At 41.5% G+C, this 16,125-nt stretch overlaps 1 pseudogene; it reads left to right on the top strand.

Moving 5' to 3' along the window:
- The first annotated feature begins 796 nt into the window (after window positions 1-796).
- LOC102926699 (protein BEX3-like) lies at window positions 797-1,106 on the top strand (annotated as a pseudogene).
- Window positions 1,107-16,125: the final 15,019 nt, after the last annotated feature.

The following is a 16,125-nucleotide window of genomic DNA, read 5'->3' as shown; positions in this document are numbered from 1 at the left end:
GACTTGAGGAATGGCCTGAACTCTATAATTTTTTTTGTGTGTGTGAGCAGGAAATAATGCAGAATGTTGGGGAATAGTAAATGTTTCTTAGAGGAAGTCAATGTGCTCAGAGAACATGTAATTACCTGTTGTGCCCAGAGAAAGATTATTTGAAAATTGTTTTGTTTTGGAGCATTGGATGGGACTAAAGTAGATGATGATGGTATGTGGCAAAAGTCTGTCCAGGATGCTGACAGTCTTCTTGCCATAAGACACTCGATAAAACTGAGGGAGAAGACCAGAGGTAATTATTTTCTCCTTTGGTGATTTGGGACATTAGGCAGGTTAGGAGAGAGAAGAGTAAAGTCTGTTCAATATCAGCTGCTAACTTCCTTTATGTAAAATAACTAATATGAGGCTGCAGAGCCTCATAAAGGAATTATAGAGTTCAGGCCATTCCTCAAGTCCTGGAAGCCCCCTTGTCTCAGCCTCTTGAATGGTGGAAATAAGTCTTGTGTCTCCAAGACCAACAAAAACCAAAATCATCTGAAGCTGGATGGAACCCATGAAATTACTTAGATACTTTCATGAGGCGTATAACATCAAAAATACTTTTATGCCTCTCAAATTTACTTGTCATATTTGCTGTAGTGTGCTTGATGGGTACAGTCATCACTGGCATCTGGTCACTAGATCCCTGCTGCCCTGTGCATGGCAGGCTGGCATTAGGCCTGGGTGAGTAAAGCATGTCTGCTGGCACCTTGTGTTGCAGAGAGAATTGGGAAGTGGTAGACATCTCAAGGGATAGGCCCAGGAAAAGGAAGAAATGGAGCAGCTGCTGCAGAATGGACAGAAGATTGACCATCCTTTGGGAAGAGGTGATGGCCACCAGCCTACAAGAAACAAGAGAAGAGGACAGGTTCATTGACTTGCTCCGAAAGTCCTGTACTCAATAGGCAGGTTTACGATGAGATGGGTGGAGATGGAGAGGCTATGGATAAGATGATGTAAAAGATGAAAAGAATCAGGAGGAAACCTAGGGAGCTACAGCCAAGAAACTGTATATTCTTAGGGAGGAGCTCTCTAATCAACATGCTCATCATAATGAATTTTGCCTTATGCCTTGACTTCTGCAATTTTCCATGAGATTCATACAGTGATTCTGACTGCCTTCTTCTTCCTTGTATTTTCCTGACATGCCTTTACTGATCTGTTTGTGGTGAGCCTTGTGTTATTTCCATGGGTCTTGTGTCGCCAGCTTCTAATTGGCGATTGCCTTCCCATTCCGTATAAGTTTCTGTGAACAGTGCAGTTTTGCCCATTTGCATAGAAAAATAATGTAAGTAAATAAAGCATTTGAAAAGCAAAACAACCAAACAACAACAATAAAAACAGTATAAGCTAAGCATGGTGGTGCACGCTTTGATCCCAGTACTCTGAAGACAGGGTCAGGCAGATCACCATGAGTTTGAGTACACAGTGAGCTCCAGGACAACTAGAACTACAGAGAGAGACACTTCCTCAAAAAGCAAGACAAACAAACAAATCAGCATGCCAGAGTTCCAGATTTTGGTGAGAGTCCCTGGACTCTGTCACTTCCCCATCTGAAATTTCCCTGGGAGTGTCACACAGGAGTTGGCAGCTGTGAAAAGGAAAAGCAGACCAATAACCAAATGGCAATAAATCTTCAAACAGAGAAAAGGATAAATTAGAATAAAACTATATAATCAGAAAAGAATAAATCTAGGCACATTCCCCCAAAACCCATTAAAGCAACTATTCATAAAATAATTAGTCACAAATGGTTTAGACTGATTTATCTGATGAATAGATATCTTGTGTTTTAAGAAATGCAGACTAAAGCTCAATATGGTAACAGAGACCTGAAATCCCAGCATTTGAAAAATGAGGACTGCCTGGTTAGGGTGTGTGTGTGTGTGTGTGTGTGTGTGTGTGTGTGTGTGTGTGTGTGTGTTGGAGATTGCAAGGAGGGTGATCAATGAATGACCCACAAAGAGAAAAGCACAAGAAAAGTGTTTTAAAGTTTTATCTTTCTGGGCTGTGGTGGCAGCACATGCCATTAATCCCAGCACTCAGGAGACAGAGGCAAGTGGATCTCTGAGTTTTAGGCTAGCCTGGTCTGCAGATTGAGTTCCAGGACAGCCATGGCTACACAGAGAAACCCTGTCTCAAAAAAGCAAATAATAATAATAATAATAATAATAATAATAATAATAATAATAATAAAGCAATAGCTTTATCTTTAGGAGGTCTTTTCAAAGAACATTATGAGAGGGGAGTAGATGGATCCTGATCCATGACCCTGGGAAATGACTCTCTACGTTATGGTGCTGTCTGCCGCTGGGGCTTGAGAACCAGCCTGGCCATCTAAAGTCACTTGTAGGGCTGGCCCTCCAATTGTCCTGATCTCATTTGCTTTGATTCATATGAATCCAGGAGGATGTTTTTCTTTCATCTGATGTCAGCTGGGTGGTTTCTTCCTACATAAGTTCCTACATAAAGTTATTTCTAATGTAGGAACCTCAGGGGAAAGCCAAATGTTTTTAGTCCCTTAGCTATGAGGACACATACATCCTATTTTGTAGAAGATATGTGCAAGCCAACATGTTAAAGGTTAGAGGAAGTCCATTTGGCCAGACTTTCAGCCATTTATCCTTTTTCCGACTGTAGGACAATAATAGTACTAGTCAGAGATAAATACAGGCTTATGAATTGGGTACAAAAAGAATGGGGCATTTGAGGCTGCATGTTTAGTATCTGCCAAGCCTCTAATTTGCTGTGCATAAGCTTTTTTTTTTTTTTTGTTTGTTTGTTTTTTCAAGATAAAGTTTCTCAAAAAAAAAAAAAAAAAAAAAAAAAAGAGTTTCTCTGTGTAGTCCTGGCCATCCTGGAACTCACTCTGTAGACCAGGTTGGCTCAAACTCAGAGATCCACCTGCCTCTGCCTCCCGAGAGCTGGGATTAAAGGTATGCACCACCACCGCCCAGCAGTTTTAGTTTCTTTACTGTAGCAATCTTAGTGGGAAAGTGAATAACCTGTAATAGAGCAGTCATAGTAACATCTGCTGGTACATGGAATACCAGCTGAAGTTAAGAATTTGTAGTTACCAGACTATGCCAAATTCTTGGTAAGTTCCATACTCATTATTTGGAGTAATTTTAGTAGTCTCCATGTTTCTTTTTGCCAAAATAGAAGTGTTGTACCCATGTCTCGAGACCCCCAAGCAAAACCACCACAGAGCCGATATCTGATGCAAAACACACAGGGGTTTATTGATTATAAGCCTGGGTTTAGACCATATTCCAGCACTCTAACATAGAGGGTGGAGGAGGATGGCCCTGAGCTCTCAAGGTGAGGGTTTTTTGGTTTTTTTTTTTCATCACAGGCAATTTATTTTGTTCTATTCATTCACAGTTAATACAGAAAATACTTGGAAACATTTCCATATAATGTTTGACACAGAAATCATCAAATAGAAGTATACAATGTTGACAGGAGACAGTACATTTATAATTTATAACCCCAAATGTATTTATAAATTAGAAATGGAAAGATCTACAAATGAAATTATGAAGGTTCACCAAAGTCATTTAATCTGTCAGTTTCTCCTTCATTTTTATGTCTTAATAATATTCTATTGTATGAATAAGCCACATTTTATTTCTCTCCAGTATTTGATAGCTATTTGAGTTGTTTTAACTTTTTTACTATTAGCAACACACTGCTGTAAACCTTCATGTACATGTTTCATAGGTGCACATTTTCAGTAGTTTGAGGATATAAGGTGAGGGGTTTTTAAAGGGAAAAACCACAAGCAGGGTGATACAAGCCTTGGCATCATATGATTGAGTAAGGGTGTGTAACCTTTGAATTTACTGGTTGGGGGTTACAGTTATCATTTTTGAGCAGGCCTGGACAAGTACCAGGCTCAGTTCTTGAGCTGCCATGGAGGGTGGCTGGCCTAGCACATATTGACCAATGCATGTAGCTCTAAGTGGGTGAGGGGTACCAGACAATAAACAACTGGCTGAACCTTGAGCGGTCAGAGTATGTGCAGAAAGGGAGCTACTGCAAGGACTATGTCTTTTGTTCATGACCCTCCTTGAAACTGCTTGCTCAAGTCTCAGGAAACTGAAATTGAGGCCTGGTCTCTGAGAGAAGACTGAGCAGTCTGTTATAGGGTCTGCCTGGTCCTTTCAGAAGTTCTAGAAAGAGTAATATTCTCAATAGCATAAAGAGAAAGAAGAGTGACCGTCAGTGCGCCAATGTATCTCATTCTGTTTCTAAGACCCTCAGATAGAAAAAAAAAAAAATTATTCGTAAGTCCTGCTATTCTGCGGCATTCTTTTTACAGCCCTGTAGCAGCCTTGAAAGCTGGTCTTTTGGGTTGTGTTATCTGGTGCTGGAATTGGGGACCAGCAAAAAGATAATCAAAAGACTCTCCATGGGAGAAAAAGAAGTCCTCATGGAGGTTGTTCCATGTTGGTACGTTCTGGGAGTGTTCAAGAGAGAGGACTCCCTAATCAGCAGCCTCAGATAGCCCTCAGTCAGGATTCTGCAGATCCCCTGGACATGGAGAGCCAGAAAAGACAGGTGAGTAGTCTAATTCCCCAACCTTCCTTATGTCTTTTCCTTTGTCTCTGTTTTTCCCTCAAAATGGGTCAAATGGAATGTAGAGAATAGCAATTGTTCATTGAGATTATTAAATACACGCTTAAGAAGAGAGGAAATAAATGTAGTATTAGTCAGTTGAATGACCTTCTTAAGTTCATACAAAAAGTCAGCCCCTGGCTTCCAGACTGGGGGACCCTAGATGTAGACAATAGGGATAGATATTAAGATAACTGGTGTACAAAAAAAAAAAAAAATGAAAGGATGGACCTGCCTCTTACGGCATTTGCTGTATGGAATGGACTTAGAAAAGCATAGGCAAATGGTCAAGAGCTGATGCACAAACCAGACACGGAACCAACTGTTCCCCAAGAGGGAAGACCTCCACCATCACCTCACTCAGAATCTAGAAAGAATGCTTATCCTTTAATAACAGATCCCAGAGAAAACAGCTCAGAAAGGATACTGAATAATTAAGCTCTGAGGAGGAAACTGACTTGGAGGAGGAGGCAACAGAGCAACATAATCATAAACATTTCCCCCTGCAGCGTTTAACCACACATTCCAAAGGGCCTGGGCCCCCAAGAAACGTAAAAAGAAACTAAGGAGACCTCTGAGTTTTCTTGGGTTTGTAGGTCAGGCTCAGCTACAGGGGATAACAGGCACCAGAGAACCTATGTTTACTCTGAAACTCTCCTCCCCTCCCTCCCTCCCTTCCTTCATTGGGGATCTAAGGAAGAGACAGCAAAATACTATATAATCTTATTTGGCTTCCCCTGCTGTTCCTACTTGTAAATCATTCCACACGACCCCCTGAGAGCATAAAAGACAGAAAGCAGAGGCTGCTACAACCACTGCCTGCTTCAGTCAGAGCATTCAGCAGGACAAATCACTGGGAGAGGAAAGGAAAGAGTTAACTTCCAAACTGCTTGCAGCCATGGATATCAGCTTGCAACAGCTATGGCTATTTGATTAGATGCAAAGCAAGCTTTGCTAACAGGCTGACAGCATCTGCTGAACTAGCCAAGCCACTTGGGCTAATTGGAAATTGAAAGATGATCCTCCACTCTTACTTTATCCCAGCACTAGGGACCTGTTTCTTCAGCTGTCTTCTCCTACTCCTACCCTAAATATCTTGGAGCTCCAAGCCCGAGAGAAACCACCACTTTTATAATTGTTAATCAAAATGTTAGTTTAAAATGTTTTATACACTTAGAAATATAAAGTGCAATGCACAACTTATTTTCTAGATTCCCCAATAGTTTAACTTTATAACCCCCTTTATGACCCTTTATAGGCTCTCTCCTTAGTGGATAACAGAGCAGCTGGATCTTCTTTTACAGCTGCAGCTGCCCACTAATTAGGAAGCTGATAGATTTATTACATGTGTGTTATCAAAACAGTCTGCTTTTTATCATTTACTTTAGAAATGAAATGTAAATTTCAAATAAAACCTTTAATGCCTGAAGAGTTTCTGCTGAATATATATTAGCTGTGTATAACAAAGAGAGGGACATATATGGAGAAAAAATTAAGAGAGTGATGGTCAGTACACGTGTGGGTCTCATTCCATTTCTAAGACTCTCAGATAGAAAAAAGAATATTCCTAAATTCCAGTACTCTGAAGCTTTCTTTTTACAACCCTGCTGCAGCCTGGAAAGCTGGTCTTTCAGGCTGAATTAGCATAGACTGTCTTTCTAGTGGGCTTAGTGTGTCTGAGGGAAACTGTGGCATAGCCAATTATAATCTCTCTTCTAAAACTGCTTTCTAAGAGGCATCACCACAGAGAAATCAATCTGGGTTATTTGAAGAGGTATCCAAGAGCCTCTTGTTGCTTCACATAATTTTTATACCTGTGAAGTGATCATGTTGAGGGAAAGAGGATCTCAGTCTAAAAGGGCTAGATGTATATAGACAGATGTAAAGTGTTACGTGATACAAGATCATGAGGAATGTTGGACACAGGACTTGTTCCCAGGGGGTCTGCTGGCCCACAGATATTTTTATCTTAAGGACTTTTAAGGTAGGAGGCACAGCATTAAGAGCATGGGGGTGAATGAGGATCCTTGAATAAGAGGCTAGTTTCCTCAATTAGGATGACTGTTGCTGCCACTGCACACAGACACTGGGGTTCATGTGTTGTATTGGGGTCCAATCATTGTGAAAAGTGGGGCACTAGATGGACCCAATAAAGAAGGGGCTGTCCAGGGATGCTTTCAGCAAGGCCATTTTTTTTCATGGAAGTATAGCTGAAAGGCTTATCAAAATTATGTAAACTACAGTTCAGTGATATAGAGAGAGCTAGATGTAGCTTTTCAAAGGAAGTAAAGTTCTTGAGGGAAAGACAAGATCCTAAAAAGGGGGGTGAAGGAGAGAACAAGAGAAAAGAGCCTTAGGAATCCATTAGTGGCGGCCGTATTTCCTAGAAATGTATGTAACTACATGTTGTTTGGGAGAAGACAATGAACAAAAATAATGAATGTCACGCATTTTGAGGTGAGTTTTGGAGTTCACCAAGGCATCTCATGTTCTAAGCTAGATCAAGTTTTACAGCCAATGACTTTAAGATCTAGAAGCTTGAGGGCCTCATTCAGCAGGAGCTTTCTGAACAATGAAAGCCTATAAAGACACTCTGTCTGTCTTCCTATTAAGAAATTATCAAAGTACTATACAAAACTGGAACCTTCAATAAGGCTATGCAATCTAAACCATATGTAAGTTTTGGTGAAAATACTGAGATATAATAGTATACCTGGGGTATTTAACTTCAGGTTAATTTTCTCCCTCTAAATTCAAATCTAAGAGAAATGACAAGTCAGGGCATAAGGGAATCTAAAAGATGAGTAGAGAGTGATTACTGTGAACCAGGACACAGCAACATGAGGGGGTAAAAGAATTATGACACTTAAGTATCTTTTCTAATTAATGGGCTGGTGTCTGAGTCCATTTGTTTGCCTTCCTTTGTTGACAATTTTGGGGTTACAGGTGAGGAAGTGAAACTAGACATCCTGTTGAGAAAGGAAATTTTCTTTGTCTTGTGAGAGGTGACTCTGCACTTCTAGAGGGAAAGCTTTGTTCCTATACTAGGCAGCACCCATGGGTCTGTGGTCAGGACAGTCCCACCTCATGTGTATGAATCCCACACTGGATGATGTCATTCTCTTGAGAGCATTTTTAATCCAGTCAGTTTTCTATAAAGAAAAGAATGGAGAAAGCTTGAAGTTGGTCTGGGGGTACAGAAATAAAATACTTTTTTTGAAACATCTGGGATGTGGACTGAAGATGGACACTGAGATGGACTGTTGGGGATAAGTAATTTATTTAAAGGGTTATTAATGTCATGGATAGACAGACAACAGCATGGTGGGACTCTGACAGGAGTTCAGGCCCCAGCACCAGAGACAGACAGCATGGCTGGGACTTCTGAAGAGAAGAATAAGGGCCCATGTGGCAGAAGCAAGGGTACCATTTTATAGCTCTCTGAGAACTGAGATGGTTGCACACAGCACAAGCCTGCAGCCAGGCTCTGAATCCCAGCAAGAGGCACAGAAGGAAATGGGGAACAGAATGTATGACCACCAACACCCACTTTGATATAAACTCACTTCTTCAGGTGAGAAATCCTGATACCTGAAAGTCTACTATGCAGAGATTCATAGACAGTGTCTGAGTGGTATCTTTGGGTGAGGATGGGAGGTGGGGATGCTGCAGGAATTGTGGCCTGAGCAGTAGCTGGAATCTAATAAGTCAGACTATATAGCCCTGGCTGACCTGGAAATTTCTATGCAGACCAGACTGGTCTTGAATAGAGACCTCTGCCTCGTAAGTTCTGAAATTGAAGGTGTGCAACCATGCCTGGCCCTAACCTTACATTCCTATATCCTTATGATATTGCAATGGTGGTATTAAATTTCCATAACAAAAATGCTAAATGTTTGTATTTATCTAAAAGATGGGCTGAAGGAAATCCAGGAGCTTAAAAGGCATCCAGAGGACCTGATGATACAGAGGTGAGTTTACCAGAGAGATCTTGCTCTTAGCTTTCCTAACCCCAGTCCATGTACTCCCCAGCAAAGGAATTCAGATGAGGGGCCAATGAGATGGATCAGCAGATGAAGGCTCTGCCAAGCCTGACAATCTGAATTTGATCCCAGGGATCCACATGGTGGAAGGAGAGAACTCCCAAAAGTTATCTTCTCACATCTGTATACACACAGACATACATACAAAATAAATTAAAATGTAAGGGTCAGGTATGGTGGTACGGGCAGACTGATCTCAGAGTTCAAGGCCAGCCTGGTCTACAAAGCATGTTTTGGGCCAGGTAGGCTATGCAGGGTCCCTATAAAGGATCCATTGTGCCACTTTATATTATAGACAGATTTTACATATTTCTATAGTCTCCAGAGAAAGCAGCTTTCCTGGGAGGCCTTTTCTTGTCAAAGGGGTTGATAGGTTTGTAGTTCTATCCTTATGGAAGCAGGCATTTGCATGTTTTTATTCTGCACCAGAAATCCTCCTTCAATTGTAGATGTAACCAACCGTCTTATTAAATAAGAAACACAGAACCAATGTAAAAGAGAAAGCCAAGAGGCTTTCTCTCTCACCCTTCCTCCTGCGGTGGTCCTAGCTCTCCGAAAAAAAGCTATTTCCTGTGTGTAAGTCTTTTCATAGTCTTTTGTTCTGCCTTCTCATTGGTTGGAAACCCAAACATGTGACTGCCTCATCACTGTCTGTATGTACAGCCCCCCAGGTCTTAAAGGCATATGTCTCCAATGCTGGCTGTATTCCTGAACACATAGAGATCTACCTAGCTCTTCTACCAAGTGCTGGGATTAAAGGTGGTGTGCCACCACCGCCACACTCTGGCTATGGCTCTAATAGCTCTGACCCCTGGGCAACTTTATTTATTAACATACAATCAAAATCACATTTCAGTACAATTAGAATACCACCACATTTCCCCTTTTCTATTTTAATGAAAAGAAAAAAAAGCAAAAGGTTATAACTAACATAAGAAAAACTATATACAAAAGTATAATAACTATATACAATATATACAAATAATAAATACCTAAACAATGTCTAGTCGATTTGTATTGGACAAATCAGAGAAAATAATTCCATTATCTATCCTATTTTGGTAAATCCAAGATGTATCTAATTCACTTTCTATCCTAATTAATTTTCAACTATAACTAACTAATCTTCAATGATAACTAATCTTCAACTTCTTCAGAGACCCAAGAAGGAAATAATCTTAGCTAACAAAAATAAAAACAGGAAGTGCATGCAAGCAACTTCCAAAAAATTTGTGAGTTGACAGAAACAGTCAGCTGCCTGGACAGTCACATGAGGTTTCCGCAGTGTTGGGGCATCATCTTCAGCCTATAGGCTTAGCATATCTGACAGACTCATTTGTGAAGTAGAATGTACACAAAGTCAACAGTTCAACCTCACATTGGGTGAGAGCAGTCCATGTACCAGAAACACCTGAATTCCACTAGTGTCATGTCATGATTCAGGATTTTAAATTCTGGAAATTGTTGATGGTTTTTGAATTCAGCTGTCCATTCTTCTTGGCTGTGTATATATGGCTTCATCTCAGCATCCCCTTCTTCTCCACATCCTTCTATTAAATGCCAGTCTACTATTGAGAGGTGTGAGCTTTCAGCTGCTGTTCCATTGCACAACAGAAGCCATCGGCCCACTGTCTGTTCAGCTGCCTTCGAAGAAAAGGGCACTGTACCTTTTCTGGATTGCGAAGGCCACTTCAGGGATGGTGCTATATTGTCCTGGCCTCAGAAGATGCCTTTTGATAAAGCCATAACCACACTTGTTTTGGCAAGAATCAGTAGTCCTTTGCTTTGTGTCCTGCCTGTCCATTTTGTCCTGTTGATTCGAGGATACTTTGTTGTCCAGTGGCTAACTTTTGCCACAATGAAAGTTAACATAGCTATGAGCTTGTGGGGTGGAGACTTGTTGCAACAATGGAATACTCAGATTAACATCCCTCCAATCTCAGAAAAAATCATAAACTAGCACATGTTTCTGAGAGAAATATTAGAAGATATTGTTCTAATGAGTGGTCACCAGCCAAGACCCCCTGAAAGGTCTCTGATGACACCATGGCCCAGATGATCCAACATCCAGAATCATTTCAAGGCAACTGGCTCAGAAAATATAGCCTCACGGACTACTCCATGATCCTTAAATTTTCTTTGTGTCCCCATAAGATACAGCACCCCCTTCCAGCAGGAAGTAGTAAGAGAAGCTATGCCCAAAATCCCAAATATACCAAGCTGGCTTTGGAGATATGTAAAAGTAGCTACATTCAATACATATTCATACAAGGTTGATAAGGTTAGGTGTTAGAGTAGAAAAAACTCCTTACAAGAGAACAGAATCTCTGGGCTGGATGGAGACCTAGGATTACAGTTGGCCAGGATCATTCCTTGGCCTAAGGACACACCTAGGAAGATGTGGTCACCTTAATCCATGATAAAGAAAGAGGCAGAATAATTAGTCCTCTAATGAGATACTGTACTGACCCAGCCCTTAGGTCAGTAGCAGATGGGCCACAGCCATGTAGGTTTGTAAGTCTGCCCACTCTTCTGGATTAGCCTTTTCCCTCTCTTCTGTGTCTTCTCTAAGCATACTCTCCTTAACACCTTGGGTCTTCCCTTCAATATTTTCAGCTTCCTTACTCTTTCTTTAGAGGCTCCTGCCTTGCCTTGTGGCTGCTTGTCTGCCCTGTGTCTGACCTCCATGACAGTTTAAAGTGGCCTTTATCCCTTCTTTCCTCCATTCTCCTCCTCCAGGAAGCAGCTGAGGCTTTGCAGCTTGCTGATCCTGAGGTTTTCCTTTTTAACTTGATATTGACCTTGAGAATCTTTTGAGTCTACTCTTAAATTACCTTATTGAGACCAAGAACCCAAAAAGGGGACCCCAATTCCTCCTGTATTGTTGGCATACACCTATAATCCTAGCACATGAGATGTGGATTCAGAATAATAAAGAGTTCAACATTATCCTCAGCTACACAGCTAGAATTTGAAGCCTGGGCTACAAGAAAGCCTTACTCAACCAAAGAAAACAAGTAGGTGGTGATAGCATCTGTCTTTAATCCCAGCTCTCTTGGAGCCAGAGGCAGGCAGATCTCTGTGAGTTCAGGGCCAGCTTGGTCTATAGAGCTAGTTGTAGGACACCCAGGACTATGCAGAGAAACCCTGTCTCAAAAAAAAAAAAATAAAAAAAATAAAAGAAAAAGAAACAAAGAAGTAAAGAAAAAAGAAAGAGGAAAAGAAAGAAAGGAAACAAAATACAGGCGGGGGAACCCGTGAGGGTCTAGCAACAGGACAACTATCATGACAATGGAGCAAAGCAGTGATTAGGGTAAGAGAAGGAGACCCACGGAATTTGCCTACCTCATACCAGGTAGGATAGGGGCTGTGAGATGTATAGAGTTCCATATATGTTTGAACATAACATGTCCCTACACATGTACACACACGTTTGGGGTCATACAGGTACATATGTTTATTTGCTTGTTTCCTTGCTTGCTTTTAGACCAGGTCTTCTTTAGCCCAGAGTGGCCTGAACTTTCAATCATCTTGACTCAGCCTCCTAGGGGCCAGTATTATAGACATTTATCATCAGGCCTGGATTAAAGGAGATCTGGACCTTGGGGAATGTTTGAGAATGATTTTGTAACAGATACATTGTGTATATTTGTTTGAACTGCTACAATAAAATAGCAGGGGCTGGGTAGCTCATACAGAACAAAAGTTTATTCCTCATAGCTCTGGAGGCTGGTAAACCCAAGGTCAAAGTGATGGCTAATTCAGTGTCTGCTGAGTGCTCACTTCCTGGTACAATAACACTGTCTCTTTGCTGAGTTCTCAACATGGCAGCCATGGTGAAGGAGCTCTCTGGGTTTGCTGCAGGCCACAGGAAAATATCATAAGAACTCAGCTGGTTATGGTAAAGTCACTACCTGGAGGGATCAAGGATTTCCTCCAGAGGAAGCCAAATTCCAAGGAGCTTTTGGTGTTATTTGGCTGGTTATATATCAGCTGTCTTCTGTTATGAAGATCATGTGTGCCTTCATAGTTTTTCCAATTGACTTTTCCCTAAGAAGGGCTAAAAGTGTGGACTGACCACTCTCTGGACATACACATTCCAGGTATTTGGAGAACAGCCTCAGCAAAGGCTTCCTTCCCCCCAGCCCATCCGTTTCTCCCCTTTCAGCACTGAAATCAGATATTTCCCTTAGCCACTCTCAAGGACTAACAGTACTAACAAGTCTCCTGATTTAAGGTAAATTCCACCTTAAATGAGACACCGCCTAGGTCAGGTGGATGTTAAGTAATAACTTTACACAATTTAGTTCAGACCCTCCTTTCTTACAGCTTTACTAACTTTATAGACCTCTAACTCCTTACCTAACCACTTCTAGAAATATTTAGATAACCTTCTGCGCTGATAGCTATGCTCAACCAGAACCCCAGTTCAAGCCTCCCTGTAATTATCATCTTTGTCAGCATCCAGCCAGGTCAATCCCCAGATGGAGGCAAGTACCTTATCAGAGATACCTCTGTACTCTCTAAGAACAGACTTAAGCATCCACGCTATCTGTTTGAGAAGGCCTGGAGGATGTACCAATTAAGCTCTACTTCCTCCTTTCCCAAATCTTACCTCCAGTTCCAGAGCTCCCTTTAACTATCACCAGAGGCATCTTGCTGTACACAGGTTGCCTAGTGACTGAGCACACTTTCCCCCACCCTCCAGAAAAACGGCAGATAGCTTGGACAGATAGGAGCCACAGGAAAAAAGAAGGCAGTTTTATTTTCTCCCATTAACCTAGCAACTTATAGAGTCTTAACACTTTCTACCAATCACGTTTAAGACTATAGTTGAGTACATAAGATCCCTCTTCATAGATATTACCCAAATTTAGCCTTTTGTTAATTCATTTCTCCATTAGTCTTGTGTCCTTCCTTGGAATGTGGGAATATGAATTAAGGTACCTCAGGGAATTGGAATTGTCCCAGGAATCTCATGCTGAGAGACAAACACTCAAACCTGGTGCCAGTCAGAAGAGCAACTTGTTCCCAGAAGAGATGTTTCACACACTTCTAATAACTTGCTGGACCACCCTGTGGGATGAAACTACAGACCAGACAATGGTGGGTTGATGGTGAGCTAGACCACACCCTGGACTTGGACAGCCTAGTTATGCACATCTGTTACCTTCTGTTAAACATTGTCCTCATGTGAGGTCTCTAAATGTAGACTTGGGAGCTGCTCTAGTCCTTATCAATGTGGCCATATTAAATAAATCTAATTTCCTCCCCCTGCTTTATACTATTTGGCTCTTTTAATTACCTTGTTGAACAGACAGCTGATCATGGCTTGTTAGGGCTGTGAGGAACACAGACTCTGACCTTAACTCTGGTAACAGGCTAGGCTAGCCTTAATATCTCTCTCTCTCTCTCTCTCTCTCTCTCTCTCTCTCTCTCTCTGTCTCTCTCTCTCTCTCTGTCTCTCTCTCTCTCTGTCTGATTTTTGAGACATGATCTCAGTATTTAGATTTAACTGGCCTGGCTAACCCTAACCCTTGCTTTGTAGGTGAGGCTGGCCTTGGATTTACAGAGATCTGCCTCCAAGTACTGCAATTAAAGTTTCACTAGGCCTGACTTTCCTTAGTCTCTTAACAACCCTCCTGTCCCACTGCTCTCAATAGTTGGGATTAGAGGTATAAGGCACCATACATGGCCCAAAAAAATAATTATTATGATTTAAATTTTTTGAGATTTATCTGTACTTTATGTGTATGGATGTTTTGCCTGAATGTATGTCTGTTTACCATATGCTCACAATGTCAGATGAAGGCAACACATCAGATCCAGGGGCCAAGATCCTCTAAAAGAGCAGCCTGTGCCCTTAACTGCTGAATCATCTCTCCATCCCCTTTTATTATGACCTTATAAAGATAGTTGCAGTTATAGTTGGGAATCTAATAAACTATGATTGTTGTTCCTTTAGTGCATTGATCCCACATATACCCCCCATTTAATAAACATTTCCTTCCTATTTGTTGAATGCTGTAGACAGAATTTCTCCCATTACCAGAGTTAAGGGCATGACCAATCACTTTTTTATTAGATTTGAGTCCTGGTCCGTAGGTGGGAATTTATGCTTGGTGCTGTGAACTTGGAGAAAAGCCCATAGCAACGGGATTCATTAACCCTAGGGAGGAGGTAGGGCTCCACCTACTACTGTTGTGCTGCTAAATGGTAATCCTGTCAAATGGCCTTCTAAATATTTATGTGGACACCCATAGATTATTGCTACTCTTACCCTTGGTCAGAGAAGCTTGGTTTTTTTTTTTTTAATATGCATTGATGTTTGACCTGTATGTCTTTGTGAGGAAGTCAGATCCACTGAAACTTGAATTACAGTTGACAGCTGCAGTCTGAGTGCTGGGAATTGAACCAAGGTCCTCTGGAAGAGCAGCCAGTGCTCTTAACCACTGAGTCATCTCTCCAGCCCTGAGAAGCTTCTTTTTACAGTTAATATAGAGCATAACTGGTCAAAATGTTGCACATAAGTGTCTGACGAATGTTTAGTCCTAACAGGACATCTGCATTACTCCCTCTGAGGTTTAGTTAACAACATGCCAAAGAATGTCAGGGATGGAGGGTGGGGAGGGGTGTGAAATGCCATCTTGTGGACATGGCCTGGCCCTTGCATTCCAGAGCTCACAGCTCCTGACAGTAGGTGGGGTACTTGATGAAAGGAGGAGTACAGTGGGCATTAGAAAGGCCTAATGGGGTAATGGTATACATGTAAATGACCAAAATGCATTAAAAATGTGTGTAATTGTCAAAGTGAGTAAATAAATACAGTGCACTAGAAAAAGAAATATATGTTTGTGGAAAAATTGCCTAGAAGTATACAAAATAAATGATGATATTTAAAACAGCAACATGGAGCTGGGATGTGGTGGTGCACATCTTTAATCCCAGCACTCAGGAGGCAAAGGCAGGTGGATCTCTGTGAATTCAAGGTCTACAGAGCAAGTTCCAGCACAGGCTCCAAAGCAACACTGAGAAACTCTGTCTCAAAAAACAAGGAAAGAGAGAGAGAGAGAGAGAGAGAGAGAGAGAGAGAGAGAAAGGAGGAAGAGGGAGGGAGGGAGGAAGGGAGGGAGGGAGGAAGGAAGGAAGGAAGGAAGGAAGGAAGGAAGGAAGGAAGGAAGGAAGGAAGGAAGGAAGGAAGAAAGGAAGGAAGGAAGGAAAAAAAGAAACAAAACCCCATCAGGCTGGAGAAATGGCTCAGCAGTTAAGAGCACTGGCTGCTCTTCCAGAGGACCAGGGTTTACTTCCCAGCATCCACATGGCAGCTCACAACTGTATTTAATTCCAGTTCCAGGGTACCCAACATCCTCATACAGATATATGTGTTGGCAAAACACCAATGCACACAAATAAAAATTTAAGAAAATATATT

The sequence above is a fragment of the Peromyscus maniculatus genome, chromosome 21, assembly GCF_049852395.1.
Source record: "Peromyscus maniculatus bairdii isolate BWxNUB_F1_BW_parent chromosome 21, HU_Pman_BW_mat_3.1, whole genome shotgun sequence".
Lineage (NCBI taxonomy): Eukaryota > Metazoa > Chordata > Mammalia > Rodentia > Cricetidae > Peromyscus > Peromyscus maniculatus.
This window is presented reverse-complemented; position numbering and strand designations above follow the sequence as displayed.